This window comes from Petaurus breviceps, unplaced genomic scaffold, assembly GCF_028583685.1.
Source record: "Petaurus breviceps papuanus isolate PSGF00001 unplaced genomic scaffold, PetGlider_PUasm1.0 90730, whole genome shotgun sequence".
Taxonomy (NCBI): domain Eukaryota; kingdom Metazoa; phylum Chordata; class Mammalia; order Diprotodontia; family Petauridae; genus Petaurus; species Petaurus breviceps.
This window is the reverse complement of record NW_027187324.1, coordinates 9,032,676-9,053,913: the sequence shown is the minus strand read 5'-3', so window position 1 is coordinate 9,053,913 and position 21,238 is coordinate 9,032,676. Positions and strand designations below refer to the sequence as shown.

At 38.4% G+C, this 21,238-nt stretch overlaps 2 long non-coding RNA genes across 2 annotated transcripts in view; one reads left to right on the top strand and one right to left on the bottom strand.

Annotated features, from left to right (window-relative positions):
• The window catches only part of LOC138145154 (uncharacterized), a 233,560-nt gene extending 215,826 nt beyond the window's left edge, over positions 1-17,734 (bottom strand). The window contains exons 1-3 of the long non-coding RNA XR_011164124.1: positions 17,692-17,734; positions 16,074-16,293; positions 7,311-7,374 (exon numbers count right to left, since the gene is read on the bottom strand). This is a non-coding gene — a long non-coding RNA (uncharacterized lncRNA). The remainder of the gene's footprint in view (positions 1-7,310; positions 7,375-16,073; positions 16,294-17,691) is intronic.
• Positions 1-21,238, top strand: part of LOC138145153 (uncharacterized) — an 80,905-nt gene that overhangs the window by 1,968 nt on the left and 57,699 nt on the right. The window lies entirely within an intron of this gene.

Here is a 21,238-nt window from a genome sequence, read left to right as displayed (position 1 = left end):
GTTTTAGATTTGGGTCCAAAAAATCAGTTTCATAAGTACAGGATGGAAGAGGAAGGGTGAGGTAAGAACTTTTTTTTTTTTCTAAAAAGGATATGTGCTGAATGACTGCAAGTTTACATGAGTCAGCCTTATTATGTGGCAACCAAAAAAACAACAATGAAATCTTAGGCTATCTACAGAGAGGCCCAGATTACAGAGACAAGGAGTTTTCCTCTGTCCTGGTCAGAACACATCTGTAATATTATGCTCATCATTTAAGAACAACATTAATAAGTTGGAGAGCATCCAGAGGAGGGCAACCAGGATGGTGAAGGGTCTTTGGTTGATGAAACTGTAATGTTTTGCCTAAAAAAGAAAAGATGGTGGAGGAGGGGTAGGAGATATGATGGCAACCTTTAAGCATTTACAATGCTATTGTGTGCAAGAGGGATTAGACTTGCCCTATTTGACTCCAGAGTTCAGAACCTGGAACAACTGGGTTACAAAGGCAATTTGATAACAGTGGCAGCAGTAAAACTGCCTAAGGATTGGGACTATCTTAGAATAGAATGGGGCAGTTTGTTCCCATTGAAAGTCTTGAAGCAGATGATGGGTAAATATTTGTGGCTGTACTACAGTGGGGATTACTTTGGGCTACATGTTGGACTAGATGGATGCTAAGGTAGCTCCCACCTCCCAAATCCTCTAATTCTATGATATTCGGGCCTGCTTCTTCTATATAAAACATAGGTAGACCATCTGCTTCTAGAAGGTAAGGAAAAACAGATCTAACAATGTCCAGAACAGAACTGTAATGGCAATGCGTCTGTATGGCTAGTTGTGTGTCTCTGGCCACTTTAAGAATTAAATCCAGACACTTCTGATTTTAAAAACCCACTTAGTTGGGTGGCCAGGTGGTACAGTGAATAAAGGACCAGCACTGGAATCAGGAGGACCTGAGTTCAAATGTGACTTCTGCCACTTAACACTTATTAGCCATGTGACCTTGGGCAAGTCACTTAACCCCAATTGACCTGCATCCCCCCCTCCAAAAAACAAACAAAAAAAACTTTTTAAACCCACTTAACTTTCTCTACTTATAACTGAAAAAGATATTAGGGGTCCTCCAATTCAACACTCATTTTACAGATGAGAAAACTGAGGTCCAGAAAAGGAAAGCAATTTGTCCATGATCACACAGGGGCTAAGCATCTAAGCTGGTCCTCAAACCTAGTTCCCCTGACTGTAATTTTTGTCACTGAAATACATTTTCCCTTTACTTTGGCTTCATGATTCTGTCCTAACAGAGATTCTTCAGAAAGAAAATAGACTATTTTTATTACCAATCCAAAATCAATTATTCTTTCCAAAAAGGGGATGCCAATATTAAAATACTCATTTTTTAAAAGAAATATTCAGAATATTTCTCACCAAGCTTAAACTTACCTACTCCAGAAAATATTTTCTGAGACTATGAGTCATTTAGTTACTTAAAGAATAAATCTGGGGAGAATCAAGATTACATTGTGTGTCAGTGACCATGAAGATTAAATTCATTTCCCTAAGCACAGTTTCTGTTGACTTAAATATACTTTAAGTAGACGCATATAATTGTTCAGTAAAAATAGCATAGATTGTTCATGGGAAATGTTCATAGTGAATCACACATTAAGATGTATTTTTTTCTTTAGTACATTTCTTGGCAGTTTCTGGTTCCCAAATTCAAATATTCATTGAAAGCCTATATTTATGACTTATGTTCTCTACCCGAATTCATGTCCCCACCTGTAAGTTATCTGTGTCTTATTTGATTTGTACTGCTTTTGAATTTTGTTGTTCTCCCTCAAAAGAAAACTTGGAATGAAAGCAACTGTTCAGTATGACCCTGTAATATGTTTTACTCTGAGAGGCAGAGTGGACAGAAGGTTGACCTCACATTTACAGAATCACAGAATTTCAGATTAGGAAGGCACATTGATGGCCATCTGGTACTATCTTTACATGAAAGGAATCCTCATCAAAATACACATGACAAGTGTGTCAAACACAGGGATACCTCTAAGAGGGGGAAGCTACCACTTAAAGCAGTCCATTCCACTCAGACAGCTCTAAATTGTCAGGAAGTTTTCCATGATATCAAGCTTGGATTTTTTTCCTCTTTACAGCTTCTATCCATAGCTCCCAGGCGTTCCCTCTAGGGCCAGACTGGTATTGGTGTTAAGTCATTTCAGTCATATCAGACTCTTCCTGACCCCATTTAGGGTTTTCTTGGCAAAGATACTGGAGTGGTTTGCAATTTCCTTCTCCAGCTCATTGTACAGATGTAGAAACTAAGGGAAACAGGGTTAAGTGACTTGCCCAGAGTCACATATATGTCTGAGATTGGATTTGAACTCAGGTCTTCCTATCTCCAGGCCCAATACTCTATCCGCTTCACAATCTAGCTGCCTCCCTGGGGGAAGATGGAACCAATGGAATCCTTCCTCCATGTTCTGGAACCTCTTTCTGACTCTGACACATGATAGCTGTGTGATTGGACAAGTCACCCAAAACACTTCTCTAAGACTCTACCTTTTAAGCAGTTACTAATCTGCGAGAATGGAGGGAGTTTCCATATCAGTGATGAAATCCCCAGTCCAGGGAATCCTAACTCAGAGCAAAATAAGGCTTTAGCTGGGAAGCATTTTTAAAAATATTTTATAGATAATTTTTTTGTTTTCACATCACTTAAATTTTCAATCCCATCTCCACCCCTTTTCCTTGCCCATTTCCATGTAAGTAAGAAATTTTTTTTTGGTAAAGAAAAAGAGAAGAGGCAGCTAGATGGTGCACTGGATAGAACACTGGCCCTGGAGTCAGGAGGACCTGATTTCAAATCCAGCAGCAGACTTAACACTTACTAGCCAGGTGACCTTCAACAAGTCACTTAACCCCAATTGCCCAGCCTTCACCCCTCCAAAAAGAAAAAAAAGGCAAAAGAGAAGGGGCAAGTAGATAGCGTACTGCATAGAGTTCTGGCCTTGGAGTCAGGAGGACCCAAGTTCAAATCTGGTGTCAGACACTCACTAGCTGTGTGACCCTGTCACTCAACAGAGAGAGAGAGACAGAGAGACAGAGAGAGAGAGAGATCAGGATGATTAATTAAAAAAACAATCTGACAGAACCTGTACTTTTCCACCCTAATAGACACCCAACACTGCAAAGGCGTAGAGGGAAGCAACTTCTCCTATCTCTTCTTTGGGGCCATGCGTGTTCTTTGTAATTTTGCAACACTGATTTTTTTTATTATTTTGTTTATTTATTTTTTTATGTTGCTGTACTCATTGTTTTGTTTTGTTTTGATTCATCATCAACTCATTTAAGTCTTTTCACGGTGGAAGCATTTTTGAAAATAATCCTAGAAAGAGATTTTTGTTGCTATTGTTGTTAATATGTTATCATACCTTTTACTGGTTTTAGAAACTTAAGGGCCTTTATTTTTAAAACTATACTTTTTTATTATTATTTGTTGTTCAGTTATTTTGGTTGTGTCTGACTCTGTGAACACGTTTGGAGGTTTTCTTGGCAAAGATGCTGGAGGAATTTGCTACTTTCTTCTCCAGTTCATTTTACAGATGAGAAAACTCTGGCAAACAGGGTGATGAGACTTGCCCTGGGTTACACAGCTAGGAAGTGTCTGAGGACAAATTTGAACTCAGGAAGATGAGTCTTTCTGACTCCAGGCCCAGCACTCTATCTATTCCATCTAGCTGCTCTTTCTGTTTTTAATTATGTGGATGCATAATCAGGGCAACTGTTTTGTTTATTTGAATTTTTTTTGGAGGGCAATTGGGGTTAAGTGACTTGCCCAAGATCACATGGCTAGTTTTTGTATTAAGTGTCTGAGGCCGGATTTGAACTCAGGTCCTCCTGACTCCAGGGCCAGTGCTCTATTCACTGCACTACCTAGCTGCCCCTGTTTATTTGATTCTAACAGTAAAGTGATAGGAGATGTCTTGGGGAGAGATTGGGGAATCAGAAAGAGAAAGATGGAGTCGCAGGAGCCAAGTTCAAATCCTGATTCTGATCATTATTACTTTTGTGAACATGGTCAAGTCACTGCACACTGCCCAACACCTCAGTTTCCTCATCTAGGAATGAGGGGATTGGATTAGACGTCCTTTAAGGTACTTTCCAGATGTATGTTTTTGATCCTCATTTTGAGTCTCACCATAACCTTCCAGAGAGATGCAAAAGATGTATTGGTTCATTTTATAGAAGAAAAAATTAAGGCTTCCCTGGGGTCATGTAGCTAGATGGCAGATATGGTATTTGAAACCAGATCTTCCTGACCCCAAACCTCACTGTTCTCTCCTGCACAGTTATGACACAGATGGCTGGAACCTGGAAAAACCAAAATGTCCAAATAGTCAATTCAATACAATAAATACCTGCCAGATTTTCCTATAGGATAGCATTGTGCTAGACACTGGTGGGTGCAGAAGAAACAAACGATATATCTTTCACCTTTTGCAATTTTAGAATCAGTAACAAAAACTTCCAGTGTGAAATGGTTAAACAAAAAAAAAGTTAGTATCCCATGATTTAACAAGATAAGTAGCATAGATCACAAGAGCTGAGAATGTTTGGAGGAAGGACTCATGGATATGGGCTGGGTTGGTGGGAAATGACCTCATGAAGGTGCCCAGGCCTTGACAAATGGGTAGGAAGGTTTTAGAAAGGTAGAGAAAAGGAGAGAGGGTATACTCTGGATTATGAAATCCATAATTCTAGCCTGAGAAGTCTGAACAAATGCACTACAGTTTGGGAAAGAATAAGATCAGAGAAAAATTTTGAAAAGGGAAAATAATTCTTATTTTCATACTGAAAAATTATTACATGCATTTTAAATATGTGTATGTGTGTATTTATTATTCTCAGGCAGCTAGGTGGCACAGTGAATAGAACACAACACTTGAGGATCTAAGTCAAGTCACAAAACCAGGTTTGCCTCAGTTTCCATATATGTAAAAATGAGCTGGAGAAGGAAATGGCAAACCATTCCAGTATTTTTGCCAAGAACACCCCAAATGGAGTCACAAAAAAAATGGGCAACAACTGAAAGAACTGAACAATGACTGGCATATAGTAGGTACTATGTAAATGATTATTCTTCTCTCCTCCCCCCAAATGAAAACTGTCACAAGTTTTGACATTTTCATACAGAAGTATTATTGATATCATGGAGGATTTCACAGAACAAAGTTTGGGAAATAAGGTACCCCCCTAAGGTGACACATGTGAATGAGTGAGGAGAAGAGTTTGACATAATGAAAGGTGTGCTTTGAGAAGATTAATCTGGCAACATTGCAGGATGAATTGGAGGGGTCTGAGATGTGAGACAATCCAGTTAGGAGTTTATTGGCTTATTCAGTCAGGCCTGAGGTGATGAGAGCCTGGATTAGACTCCTAGAAATGGGAGAGATGGAACACTTAATCTTGTACTTTCTTTATTGTTAGTTATCTTTTCCTGTGATAGCTTTCATTTTCCCAACTAGGCAGTGAATTCTAAAAAGTGTTTGCTTGCCCTTCCCCCCAGCCATGAATACACATTCATAATAACTTCTAAATACTTTATTCAGCAGAATTCAATACTGTCAAGGAAAAGTAGAATTTCTGAAACTGAAATGAAATTGAAAGTGAAAACTTTTAAATTGGAATAGACAACAGTAACCAATTTTTTAAATGAGTATTAAAAAAATTTTTTACATATAATCAGGAAATATTTAATGAAATAAAAATAATTTTAAAAAATTTTAAATGCCTATTGATTGAGTCAATTGCTTGATCCCTACATCTGCTTGGATTGTAAATTCTAAGATATTAAGAAGTACTTTTACTGATGCTGCTTTCTAAAGCACATAAAAAGGTGAACACAGAGGGAGGAAGAAGTTCACAGTTAAATACAGAATTTTGAACCAGTTAGCAATAGAATAAGATGAAAAACGAAGGCATCAAAAGTGTCTTAGGGGGGAGGGTAGGTGGCTCAGTGAATAGAGCACCGGCCCTGCACTCAGGAGGACCTGAGTTCAAATCCAGTCTCAGACACTTATCACAAAAACTAGCCGTGTGACCTTGGGCAAGTCACTTAGCTCCAATTGCCCTCCAAAAAGAAAAAAAAAGAAAATAAAGTGTCTTAGGTATGAAATCTCTGGACCTCAGTCTCTGGGCCTCAGTATTCTCATCTGTAAAATAAGCTAATTGAACTAGACACCCTGACTCCCCTTCCAGCTTAAAATCTCTGATCCTATGAAAAAACAGATATTTCAACTGTTTCACATTGAACCACTATTTTTATAAAAGTTATTCCCATCCTGTTCAGTGACTTGTACGTTCATTCCAAAAAATAATTATGGTAGGTGCAGAGCAGAAACTCTTTGTTGAATGAAAGAATGAGCATTATAAAATCATTTCTGTTCCCATCCCCGTTTCCCAGGGCAATCAAATCTGCGTATCTATGAGACTGATTATGTGCGTACACTGTGGTTATCTGCAGCCAATCCTGTTTTCACCTTTTTTTCTGATATTATTACTCTTCTTATTTATCCACAGTAAATCTTGCTATCGACTTCCTTATGACTTTATCACCTCTTCCACTTGAGTAACTCCTTTGTTAATATTATCAGCGTCTCTGTTTACAACTCTGCTGGAGACTGGAGGTTCCATCCTTCAACCAAAATGTGTTGCTATTTCTTATTCCAAAGGAAAAGTGTGAGCTGGACAGAAAACAGGATTAGAAGGGGAAAGGAGGAGAGGAGAAATGCTTTTGCTTAGGCTGTTGCTTTACATCATCTGAGAGTTAATGTCACGTCTCCCCCTTTTCTTCTCACCATCACCCCAACAAGGCGTAAGATGAACAAGGAGGGGCCTGAATAGTGACACTAGGTAGGAAAGCCACTAGATTTTTCAATTCTTCCTGAAACGGTGATCCAGAGCTGAGTTTCATTACTGGGTTTGGAATGCTGGGAATTCCCAGAACATCGACACACCTATATTCAAATATAAGCACTGAAAACACTGTATAAAGACAAATAAACATTAGTTTTGTTCCACTGATGGGATTATACTTTGCTCCTCTCTCTCCCAATACAAACAATGAGGAGCTGAGAGTATTCATTTAGAAACAGAGAAAAGACAGAAATGAAAGCCATAATAAAGGGGTTAATGGAGTGCAGCTAGCCTTGGCAAGGGCAAGGTCACTCTGGACTAGGGGCTAGAACACCAGTCTGGGAACATTTTCTCTGCTGCAGCCCTGACTTTGTCCTCATGAACGTCAGTAAGTTCCTGCTTACCTCCATTTTACTGTCTGTCAGATGAGAACAACATGTTCTTCCTTCTTCCTATCTTCCTATATTCCTGTTGTGAAGACCAATGAGATAACATCTTAGAAACACTGAACTACTTGGAAAAAAAGAGGACACTCTCTAAGCATGCTGACACCACTAGGCACATAGACTCCACATAAACTCATTCCAAACATCCTTCATTGTTCATTCCAAACATCTGGAAAACCCAGAAAATGTGTGCGTTATGAGTAATGCTCTTATCAACAAATTTGCTGGAATCACAGATTCTACCCTCATGAATTTATTGGATTTCAATTGGAGCTGCTAACACCAGGGGGGAGAACAGATTGTAGTTTAAGATTTGACCTGGGGGGTGGCTAGGTGGCACAGTGAATAGAGCACCAGCCCTGGAGTCAGGAGGACCTGACTTCCAATCCAGCCTCAGACACTTAACACTTACTAGCCATGTGACCTTGGGCAAGTCACTTAACCCCAACTGCCCTACCTTCCCCCCTCCAAAAAGAAAAGAAAAAAAAAGATTTTACCTGGACTTCTCAAAGAACAGTCTTCACATATGATTTTACAAATGAGTATAGGCTTAAGATTTGAAGGAAATAGAAAACATGATTTGAGAAACTTCTGACCTCTCTCCATCCCCATTCACCTCTACCTTTTAGTATCCCTCAAGATTCCTCTAAGGCTAAACCCAGGTGCCAATCTCTGTACATAAGATCTCTTAATTCTATTCAGTTGCTAATGATGTTCCAAGAACAAACTTACTTCATATATGTTTATCTGTGTACATGTTACATTCTCCCTAACCCATCCTCCCCAATATCCATTAGTATGATGTGTGTTCCTTAAGGAACAACATCTTCCTTTTGTCTTTATAACCCTAGTGCCTCCGATGGTATATTACTGGTATATTACCATAGTAGGTACTTTACAAATGTTTGTTGGATTAGATTGAATTAAATCCCAGCTTCAGGCAAAGTTACAAAATCACATACACAAATTAAAGTATTTCAAAATGCATATAAAGGAGCATGTATGTGTTTCATGAGATAAAAGAACCTTAATGGCCAAGAGAATTATGGAAGGGTAATTAAAAACTTAATGTAGAAAGTATAAGCTTCATAGTGAGAGGTGTTTGTTACCTCCATGCTTTTTTTTTAATTTTCAGTTCACAAGCATTTACTTTTTCTCCCTCTCTCCTCTGCCCCCTCCAAATTTTTTTTTTAAAGAAATACAAAATTTTAGGAACAGATAAACTGCCACTTCCAAGCAAACCACTCTGATAATTAACACCTTATGGGCAGTTAAGGACAGTCTAGGGAGGGAAGCTTCCTTTATTTTAAATAATTTTGATATTGTAAGGAATTACAGTGTAATTTAACATTCCAGTAAAGGGAATTGAGAGGCCCAGGGTAAAGTTTCCCCTGTTGTATTTGCCTATGGAAAGAAAATGTTCAGGTCTGTTTGGATGAAACCTTTCTTTGTTTCAAAGTTTAATGGACCTTGCTCCGTTAATTATCCCAGCTCTTCCTCCTCTGTTTATGAATGTACACAAATCTCCCCTTTAAAAAAAATAGAATCTTCGCTTGCTCCTGCTGCCCCTTCCAGTCACCATCTAATTTCTCAGTTAAATTTCTCCAATGGATAATCTGCCCCTACTTCCTCCCCACCCACTCTTGTCTTAATTCTCTGTAACATGACTTCCACTCCCTCAACTCTACTAAAAACTGTTGTCTCAAAAGTGCCCAATGACTTTTGTAAAAGTCCAATTCAATGGATTTTTCTTCTTCTACATTCTCTGAATAATTTACCACTGTTGATCATCATTACTCAATGTTTCTTCTCTCTTTGCTTCCAAGATGCCTCTTAATTCTCTGATTAATCTTTTTCTATCACCTAATAGCTCCTTCGTCAATTTCAATTGCATAAAATTAAATTATTTTTGCAAAAACAAAATCAATACAGTTAGGATGAGAAAGGAAGCTTATCTGAGGAGGGGAGGAATCTTTGCATCAAATACTGCTGATAAAGGTCAGATATTCAAGATTTGGGAAAATAAAAGCATAAAACCAAGAGCCATTCAACAATAGGCCAAAAGATATGAAAAAAAGTATTCAAATGAAAATTACAAACGATCAACAACCAAACGAAAAACTTCTCTCGATAGTAAAAGAAACGCAAATTAAAACAACACTTAGATTGTACCCCAAAGCTAGAAAATTGATGGATACAAAAAATGGACAGAGCCGATGCTAGAGACTGATAGTAATAGCAATGAGTTGGTCAAATTGTCCTGGAAAAGAATTTTGAATTACTCAAGAAAAGTCATAAAGCTATTCATACCCTTTGACCCAGAAATTCTACTGCTGAGCAAGAAATATCTTTAAAAAAAAAAAAAGGACACTGTTGGTGGACAAATTTGTTTTATTTTCGGGTTTCTAAAAGGAATGTTTTTTACTCTCTTTCAAAAAAATAGAAAACCAGGTTGGGAAATCTTTTTTGCCCTAGTCCTTGTGAGACACATATTGGAACATTACAAATATCCAATATGGAGAAGTCAAAAGTGTTAGACTCTCGGCAGAAAGCCTGGGTTCAAATCCTATTTCTGTTATTTACAACTTCTATGGCCTAGGACAAATTGTTTAACTTTTCTGGCTCTTGGTTTCTTTATCTTTGGAATGAGAAGAAGGTTAGAGTAGATGAACTTAGCTTTCCTCTCTAACCTCAACTCATTACAAAAAAAAAAAAAACCCTCAGCAGTCCAGACATTCTCACAGGACCCTATAAAGCTATGGTTGTTTCTCTCTTCATTCACTATCGCCTACCCTTGCTTTCATCTTCAGTATATGACTTTTTAAACCCTAAATTGTTCAGAGTTTACTATGCATCTTTAAGCATTATTTTGGTCAATTCCACCCTTTCCTCTTTATCAGAATGACTTCTCTTTGTGTCTCCAAAATTTCATTCTGGAAAGCCTCCCATTCCTGCTGGACTAACTTTCCAAATAGTATCTTAGTCCAATGGATCCAACTTATTTTTTGTCTAAATCCTCTGAAATCTTCCTTCCAAACATCTAAGGTTCATGTCAGACTATGCCTGGATTTCCTCTCCTTTATCATTTGCTCTCAGCATTTACACCACAATATTTGGGGGAGTGTCAAGTAAATGCCAACTCACTTCATTTTCTTATTATTCAATATTGTGACTTGAAAGGACTGAAAAGAGCCATAAGCTTGAGTTTTAAAATGATCACTACTAGAATATTTTATTATAATTCATAATAGCTGTAGTAAAAGGCAAAAGAACAATAAAACCAATTCAACAGGCCTTATTTAGAAGCTCCACACTCCAAAAGCCCACTCAAAAATGTCCAAAGAAGAGGGGGGTTTTCCCCGACTTTTTCAGAGACTGCTTAGGTATTAGAACCTTTTATTATATGCTTGGTAGGCACTTAATAAATGTTTATTGACTTGAAAATTGGTTTCTTATGCAATGTGCAAACATAGCATCCCCTACGCTTTAAGAAAGACACGCACTCCAATTTCTTCAGGTTGGCATTCAAAGCCCTTCTGAAACTTGCATTCTATTAGGCTCTGCTTCCCAGACTGACTTCCTATTACTTTTCATTATGCATTCGACATGCCCTCCTAACCACCTTACTCACTGTTCCCAATACGTGAAATTTCATCTCCTGACCCCAAGCCTTTGCATAGAATGCTCCCCGTGCCTGGGATATTTTTCTCTTTTCTCCTCCAACTCTTAAAATCCCCAGCTCCTGTCAAGGCTTTCCTCAAAAACTGCTTTCTACATAAGACCTTTTCTGAATTACTACTAGTTAATTTACTTTATACTTACTCTGCATATATTTTGTATTTGGCCAGCTAGGTGGTGCAGTGGTCCTGGAGTCAGGAAGACCAAAGTTCAAATCTGCCCTCAGACACTTAGTAGTTGCATGACCCTGGCCAAGTCACTTAGCCCTGTTTGCCTCAGTTTCCTCATCTGTAAAATGAGCTGTAGAAGGAAATGGCAACCCATTCCAGTGTCTGCCAAGAAAACTACAACAACCAACAATAACAAAACACCTTCCTCTCTTTGAGAGTAGGAGTTATTTCATTTCTGTTTTATGTGCACAGGACCTAGACCCTTACTTCTTGGCAATAAGTAGGCACTTAATAAATGTTTGCTGGATTGAGTTGATTTGATCCTTACACCAATGGTAGGAAGCGTTGTTCAGTCATGTCCCACTCTTTGTGACTACATTTGGGATTGTCTTGACAGAGGTACTAGAGGAATTTGCCATTTAATTCTCTGGTTTATTTTATAGATGAGGAAAAGAGGGTTAAGTGACTTTCCCAGGGTCACACAGCTATCAAGCATCTGAGGCCATATTTAAACTTAGGAAGAGGAGTCTTCCTCAATCTAAGCCCAGCACTCTATCCACTGCTCCATCTAGCCATCCTAGCTAACCCTTGGGAGTTAGGTGCCACTATTACTCCATTTTACAGATGGGGAAACTGAGGCAGGCAGCCATTAAATAACTTGTACACAACTAGGGAGTGTCTGAGGTAAGATTCAAACTTGCATTTTCCTGACTCCAAGTCCCTGCATTCTATCTACTACACTACCTACCGGTATAACAGCAAACAGTCAGTCAATCAGGGATTTCAAGTCACACTTTTCCTTAATCTCACAATGGACCTGAAGTGAGAAAGATCTAAATTCATCTCCTGCCTCAGAAACACCCTAGCTATGTGAACCTGGGCAAGACACTTCACAATGGTAACTAAGCCTTCATTTCCTCATCTGTATATAATGTGGATAACAGTATTTCCTACTTCCCAGGGTTGTTCTGAAGATCAAATGCAATTACATATGCAAAGTCCTTTGCAAATCTTATGATGCTCTATAAATGCTGACATTATATTATTATTATTATTATTATTATTACAAACAGCTACACACATTTGCAAGGGGGAAGGAACCGAATCTCTGGCCACAAAACAGGCCCACATCTGACCTTGGTCTGCTTTGCCTTAGTCAACTGAACTAAGTAGTCACGAATCAAAATGATTTCTAACTAAGATTACATATTGAATGACTAATTCCCCCTAGTACCACTTTTGATGTCCTATCCAAGTGACAGATTTCTTTCAAAGGAAACCACTGTGAATACATATCTTGGGTTCTTTTTTTGAAGCAATCCCAAGTGCTAAATCAGTTCACCAGGTCACCACATGCTTGCCTAAAGTTCAATCAAGTCATGACATGTGTTGGTTTAGTTTAACAGCAGAACCTCCACAAAAATCCACATGCCATAGAATGTGCTGACAAAGTAGTATTATAGTTGTCCTCTGGAAGCAAATGTTATTGACTCTCTTGAATACCCTCATTGGAGTTTTTATTATATCACTTCTAGTCTAAAAATAATAAATGTTGTCATAAGTCTAAGAAAACTTTAAGAGAATCAATTCATCATTTTGATGCTTGACAGTAACATTGGTCAACAAGTTTTATAGGAAATAACAGGAGGTTGCAATATGGAACTATGTTAACTCCTTGGGTTTATTTTCAGGCCCTTATACAGATCCTCTCATTTTTCTTCAGAATAGAGGGTAACTTGGAATAAATGTCAAAGCTAAGGGCCTTAGGGTACATTGGCATTTGGGGAATAATTTGTTGTTATTATTCAATCATTTCAGTCATGTTTGACTCCTCTTGACCCCGTTTGGGGTTTTCTGGACAAAAATACTGGAGTGCTTTACCATTTCTTTCTCCAGCTCATTTTACAGATGAGGAAACTGAGGCAAAACTTGTTTGTTGAGTGACTTGCCCAGGGTCACACAGATAGTGAAGCGATACAAGGACACTCTCAAGGTCTCTCTTAAGAACTTCAGAATCGAATGTGTGACATGGGAGACACTGGCACAGGAATGTCCAGCATGGCGTGCCCACATCAGAAGGTATGAGCAAAGCAGAATTGAAGTCGCTCAAAAGAAATCTGAGATGTACAAATTTAAAGAATCCATGCCAAATGTTCACATGGACTATTGTGCCTGGTCTATGGCGGAGCATTGCAAGCTCATCTTGGTCTGATCAACCACAGTTGGACACACTGAAACTTGACTCTAACATGGGGAAGGCACTTTGGTCCTCTTTGAGAGCAAAGAACAGCAAACAACCAATAATTGCTCCCATTTCTATAGCATTGCAAAGTTTGCTTTCCTCACACCAAGCCTGCAAAGCCTGTATTCCTAATATAAATATTAGGAACCCCATTTTACAGATGAGAAAACCCTCAGAGAAGGTGATCTGATCAAGGTCACACAGCAACTGTGGGAAGTGGAACTTGAAAACAAATCCTGCTCTTCCTAGGACTCATGCAGCAAAGGAATGATCATCCATAAATCCATCGATTAGAGTATTATTTGTAGTTCTCAGAGAATGCTCTGACTTCATGAATGAATGAGAAAACAGGCCAAGAGAGGAAAAGTAACTCGCCCCAGGTTACGGAGGGAGTTACTGAAAGATTCAGGCATAGCAACCAGTGTCCCCGTCATCACCCCTCACTGCTTTCTAAACCCTGTACTTTGTTTTAGCTACCGTGGCTGGGGTTTGTTGAGGCCCTTAGTGCCCATTACAGAGTAATGCCTCTATTTCAGAAGTCTTGTAGAGTCATGGTAGGGACCCTGCTTCAGTTCTAAAATGTTCTTATACTGAGGCTTGTAATGAAGATAGCTTTATATAAGCCAGCAAATTGGAGAAGTGATGTGGCTTTGTGAATAGGGAAATAAATCTCAGTCAAGAAGGACTGGGTTCAAGCCCAGCCTCTGAGAAAAAGTGGCTGCATGGGCAAATCACTGAATTTCTAAGAGCTCCCACCCCACCAAACCCTTCAAAATTTTAAATTGCAGAGAAGGTTTCTCTTGGAAGACATTCTTCACCAAGAGCACCCTCCACTGATGGCAATGATGAGGGTACGAAGAGAAAGGTGAAGCTATTCTCTCCCTGAAGGAGCTTAAGTTCTATCAGGGAAGAGAATATATGCCTAAATACAGTGGTGTGATGGGAAATATTTAACAATCATCTCTCTGAAAAGGCATGACACAGTTTTAAGTTGAATCTGCATAATTAACATCTTCTCTATCACTTTCTTAAGTCTTGGCAATCAACAAAACAATTAAGCAAGTCGTTATTTGTAGCATCTGCCATTTTTCAAGGTGTAAATGATCATACTGGAAATTTAACAATCAGCTCTCATAAGCCAATAGGACTGATCTGTCTCCAGCATACTCCTGGCTATATGGAAATATACAAATAGACACATGGCTAAAAAAATATTATCAAATAAGATAATATCTTTATTTGCTTAGCATAGTGCCTGGAACATTGTAGGTGCTTAATAAATGTTTCTTCCCACCCCTCTCTTTACAATAAAAAGAAAAACAAAATCTTCAATCAAGAATTCTCAAACATAAATCATGAATTTCCTATCTGGCATTAATCTACATTTACTCACCAGGCTTAACTTACACATTTTGGAGTAATTCAGGGATCAACCAAGTGATTTAACAATAGCACAGCCCCTAGCAATGCCCTATCCCACAGAAGACTCTGAAGTTTGAGAATATTCCTGGCTAGCCCTGGCCTTCTTAGGTTAAATAATAATAAAGAGGGGCAGCTAAGTGGCCCAGTGAATAGAGCACTGGCCCTGAAATCAGGAGGACTTGGATTCAAATCTAACCTCAGACACTTAACACTGTTACCTTGGTCAAGTCACTTAACCTCAACTACCTCGCCTTCCCCCTCCAAAAAAAAAAAAACACAAAAAATAATAATAAAGAGCAGAAGGATGAGAACGAGTATTCAAATTTTAATACAGAATGAAGAAAATGCATTTTGTAGATTGATAGCAAATACGAAAAATCAATCTAGTGAGTTGCACGTGGCTATTTATTTCTTTTCACTGTATCTATTTCCTGCTGATTTAAGAGCAAACATTATAAAATAAATCTTTTATGCATTAGACTAACAGAAAAAAAATCTAAAAATCCCAAATATTTTAAGAAAATATAGAAGAGGAGAGGACTCACAGAAGACAAGGATTGATGGTTCCCTATAACAGTTTAACTTAGAAGATCATTATTGCAGTGATACAAGAGTCTGAGATGAAATTAGAACCTAGAGTAGTGGGCAACTAGGTGGCGCAGTGAATACAGCACCAGCCCTGGAGTCAGGAAGACTTGAGTTCAAACCCAGCCTCAGACACTTAATGTTTACTAGCTGTGTGACCTTGGACAAGTCACTTAACCCCAATTGCCCTGCATTCTTCCCTCCAAAAAGGCAAAAAAATAAAATAAAATTAGAACCCAGAGGGGGAAAAGCTCATTTTAGGGTGGTCTAAACCAAAATTCTTTATCTACAAAGCTACATGAGCAATGGGGAAATTCAGTCCACCACATTCTATATTATATCAAACATCCATGTATTTGGATTCATTTGGGCATAGAGATGATTCAAGAGGCATCTTCGTCTTTTCATTCTGAAGTTTTTACATTGTGCAGAAAGTTAAGGTCATTTAAGTATTCTGACTTTGGTTGTTATTGGAACTGGGAAGAACATTTTCTAAAATACCTTTTTTGGCAACAGAAGAGTGAAAATCCCTTACACATGTTCACATAAAAATGAGGAAATAACTAATTGTAAAAGCTAACTCCAGATCAACAGGTCAGCAACATAAAGACAGGCTTAACCTACCCTCAGATGTAGAAAGCATAGAAGCACGGCTCTGCTGCTTCTCGGAATCCCGCTTCTCCAAAACACACATACACATTGTTTGGCAGGACAGGGGTGAGACGAGAGGGGTAGTTGATTTATGGAAGTCGGTAGACCTAGTCTCCAGCTAGATTTTGGCCAGATCCTTTCGTCTCTCCTTCTAACTCTTCCACGCTTCTTTGATCACATGAGAAGAAAGACCCTAAATAAAATTTAAACTCCTTGCTCCGTTATAAACTCAGCAACAACTTGGAAATTATATCTTACTTATCTATGTTGCCTCCCCTCTCCCTGGTGCTTCGTACAATATCTTACACATAGCAAGTACTCCATAAATGTCTATTTAATGAATGAGTGGTGTAAATTATTGACTTTGGGGCCAATGTCATATGCATTTTTGTGCAACTGTTGTATGACCCCAAAGGGGGAGGTCTACATTTTAATCCTGCAACATTGGAATTTAATCAATGACTATTCAGATTATTAGGATAACATTAGGATCCAAAAGTAAAGTGCTCCTTAGAAGAGAGAGAGGGGCCCCACTCTCCTCCAGCACTAAGCTGAACATGAACAGTCACATCTGGAGACAAGCAGGACAACCCAGAATGGCTTCAAGAGGAAATATGTATGGGCTCAGACAGACTGGGGAAAGCAGTTCCCCTCCAATGCAGGCAAGAGGGTCTGAACTAAAAGGAACCTGAATCATACTGCCTGCTATAGGATATGATTTGGAAAGAAGTGGTTGGTTTGGTTTTGTTTCCATTGCATTTATTTTTGAAACTCTTTTATTTCCCAGTATTTATATACTGGTCTTGTTAGGACTTAGCAGAAGGTTTGCACCTGAGGCTATTTCGTATATATAATGTAGACTTTAACTAGGTCAAAAATATATGGAGTATAAAATATAAGCTGCTATGTGGGATCTTTTGTTTGATATAAATTAGTGCTCCCTTGGAATGGAGGAGCTAGAAGACTTAGCTGAGAGTTGCACCATTTAAGTCTTAATGGCACTCCATTGGGGCAGCTAGGTGGCACAGTGAATAGAGTGCCAGCCCTGGAGTCAGGAGGACCTGAGTTCAAATTCAGCCTCAGACACTTAAAACTTACTAGCCATGTGACCTTGGGCATGTCACTTAACCCCAATTGCCTTGCCTTCCCCCCTCCAAAAAAGCAAAAAATTTTAAAAAAGAATGGCACTCTACTCTGAATTTCTGTATCATTATATATGTTCATATAGTGATATAATAAAAAAAAGCCATGGGTTAAAGATGTTTTGTTATATATATATATATATATGAATCTCTCTCTCTATTACTAGCTGATGATGCTTTGTATGAACTTCACTTTCGTACCTACTTTTAAATACATATAATTATTTGATACATTTTATCCCCTCTATAAGACTATAAGATCTTTTAGGGAAAGGACAGTATCTTATTTAACTCTGTATCCCCAGAACTTGGCATGGTACTCTGTAGACAGAAGGCTATGTTTATAGGATTAAATTGAATATTTACAAATCATATGTGTATATTTGCACGCATGCGTGTGTGTGTATAATGCTACATTATAGTGATTCTAAAATACTGATGAAACATACCTTCCTTCTCTTGACATAGAGATAGTTTAGTACCATTTTTTCAATTTTTTTTCTTCATCCACCATCTAAATAGAAATAAAACATGGGTCACTCTTGTCATACCCTCTCACTCTTCTACCCTCTAACTTCACCTTATTTGCATCCTTTCTCTCTCTTCATTGTATACATATTTCATTGTCCTCTCTAAATCATCTGACTAAACACATTTCAAGCTTCACAGTTCAATACCTCACTTTTCACTAAACAGGGCAATGAGCAATTTGATATTTTAAAATCTTTGTAAGGGGAATTTGTACATAAACATTTTCCTTAGGTCCTGTGAAGACAGATACCACAGAATCACTGCATTTGTTAATTGGAAGGAACCTTAGCAGACATTTAGTACAACCCATACTTGAAAGGAATTCCCCCTAATAGCATACTTACAAATGATTATCTAGTTTCTTCCTGAAGATTTCCGAGAAGAAAGAGCCTGCCACCCATGGAAGCAGTATCTTCCATTTTTGGACAGTTCTAATTGGTAGCAAGTATTTTCCTGATATCAAGTTCATGTTGGCTTCTTTATAACTTTCACCTATTGTTCCTGGGTTTTGCCTGCTAGGACCAAACAGAACAAATGTCATGCCTCTTTCAGAACAGTCTTTCAAGTGTTTGAAGAAAGATATGATGTTTATTTCTTCTTTACTCTATTGTAGGCTAAACATCCCCTGTTTCTTTGACTACTCTTTCTCTGACCCTATCTCAGAGCCCTTTACCATTCTGGTCCCTCTTCTCCCCCACTCTTTCACCTCCCCCAAAGTCCCTGGAAATTCTTCTATTTAGCACTGTCCTTCTTAATATGGCACCCAGAACTGAACACAATATTCCCGAATAAAGTGTAGACGAACTTGTGCCCAGAAGTTTTGCTCCCCTTTTTAATGTAGCTCAACAGTACTCCCTCACTAGGTTTTTTGACTGTACCTATATAAAAAGATACATAAAAAAGAAAAGGTTAAATGAGGGTAACTACATTTCTCTAATATTTCCTCTGCAGTTCTTTCATGTAAATAGTTCTTAGAGCCTCAAGGTAATAATAAAAGACATATTGAAAAGAGCAAAATGCAGAAGGGGACACATATGAGCAAGTCTGTGTTCAAAGTACCGTGTTAAATTTAAAATGTACATACATTTTTTAAAAAAATAAACAAATTTTAAAAATAAAATATAGCCTTTTTTAAAGCAAGCTGTATGTAAAAGAGTTTCATGGTGTCTTATGCAATCATCTTATTCTCTTCTTTGTACAAAGAAATATTCAAATTTTGTGATTTGTGACATTCATGGTAATAAAAAAAGGTGGTTTGTTTGTTTTTTTAATGTGAGGGGAACAGTTCTTAGGAAAGTTTCCTATTGACCTAATGGTCATGAAGACTGTTCTCGAGGAGAAACTTACATAGTTATTTGGTTCCATGATGTTATAGCCAAGGGTTATCCAATAAGAATAAAGGGTCTAGGGCAAAAAAATATTGTCAAAATGATCATAGTTTGTAACCGTTAAAATCCCTAAAAATCTTTGTGATTCCTGGTCACCAGGAATGGTGCCTGGAAAGCTCCCTATTTCTATTACTACTTTTACTACTACTACTTTTACTACTACTACTACACACACACACAAAATATACATAATCTTATAGATAAATTTCCTACTCCCAAAGCCACGTTCATCTGGTAATAATTCTTTAAAAGATGTTTTATGACACTTCCTGCTCTTCTTTCTCTCCCAGATGTTCACCTTATGTGATCATATTGGGGAGGACACTGGTATCCATGGTAACTTTTGTGATATTCAAGAGACCCTCAAATAGAACACAATAAATTCATAAATAAGTACAGCTAGAAATAAATAGCTGTTTGGCTCAATTCTCCTGTTCCTAATTAATAAACAATTTAAGGGAATAGAGATGGCTTAGGTATCTTTATTCAGACTTTGTAAGTTAAGAAAACTATCCTTTCCTTCACCCTAGCCAGGATATGAAAAAATTGTCTATACTAAATGCCTACATTTGCTCACTTTTCACTCTCTCTTCAGTCCCGTACAATCTGGTTTCTGTTCCCACTACTCTACTGAAATTGCATTCTCTATGACCGTTCAGTCATTTTCAGTTATGTCTGACATTTTGGGACCACATTTGGGGTTTTCTTGTCAAAGATCCCATTTCCTTCTCCAGATCATTTTACGGATGAGGAAACTGAGGCAAATAGCTTTAAGTGATCTGCGCAAGATCACATTGCTGGTGACTGAGTCCAAATTTGAACTCAGAAAGATGAGTCTTCCTGACTCCAGGCCTAGCACTCTCTCCACTGGGCCACCTATGATCATTAATTATCACCTAATTAAAACATTCAATAACTTTTTTTCTATCTTCATTTTTCTTTATCTTTCTGCAACTTTTGGCAGCTGGTCATTCCTTCCTTACTAAACCCTCTCTCCCTTCTTGGATAGGGAAAAGGAAAGACACCATAATCTCTTGGTTCACCTCCTACCTTTTCATTTACTTTTCATCTGTCTCCTTCATTAGCTCTTCAGTCTGTTACCCAAACTTTCAAACATAGGTCATCTCCAAGGGTCTCTCTTTGGTCCTTCTTTTGTCCCATTTTCTTTTCTCCCTGTCTTGGAAATCTTAATCAATACGTTGGCTTCTACTTCTTCTTCTATGCAGATGACTTCCAAATCTCCATCCCTGGTCTTAATCTCTCTTCTGAACTCAAGATTCATGCTTCCATCTACACCTCCAATGTAAACAACATTTTCTTGACAGGAGACAATTGTTTAGTGTAGACCAACTGTGATAGTAATGGCAATTAAAGATTCCCCTGTATTGGCTTGGTTTTCAAATTGATTGTATTAAAACCCAGAGCTTGTTAATCCCACCTGTGGGATGGACTTTTTGATGTAAAAAGAAAGTCCTGACTGGGAGGAGCTGGTGACGTAGATTTGGAGAGACAAGAGAGAGGCGGAAGTTCTTTTTGGAAGCAGCACCTCGTGTAGAGGGAGAGACTAAGAGATTGCTGGTGGCCGCTTTGAATTGCCCTGGACTTTTGAGACCTGCCCCCTGAGCTGCCAAGGACTGAGGAGACATGGCTGTTTTGCTGGTACTTTGTCTGTCTGTTTTGATGTTATTTTGCCAGATTTGTTCACTGGTGAAAGACTGTCCTTTTGTTGAAGAAGTCCTGGAACCTGGCTGTTCGCTAAGAAGGCCTGCGACTGTCCTGCAGACAGAGAGTGAATACTGTCCACTGGTGAGGGACAGTACTGTTGTTGCAGGGGTCTGGAGACTGTCCTGCAGACAGAATGAATACTGTCCACTGGTGAGGGACAGTACTGTTGTTGCAGGGGTCTGGGAGCCTTTCTGTTGGTTCAGGAGCCCTGAAGAAGGATTTTCTTGTTGTATGTTTACAGAAATCCTGGGAGAGGGCTTTGCTAATGTGTTCAGGGGTTCTAGGACTGTTCTACAGACAGAGGATAAATTCATGAAGGGACTGGCAATGTATCTTATGGCCTTGCTAAGCC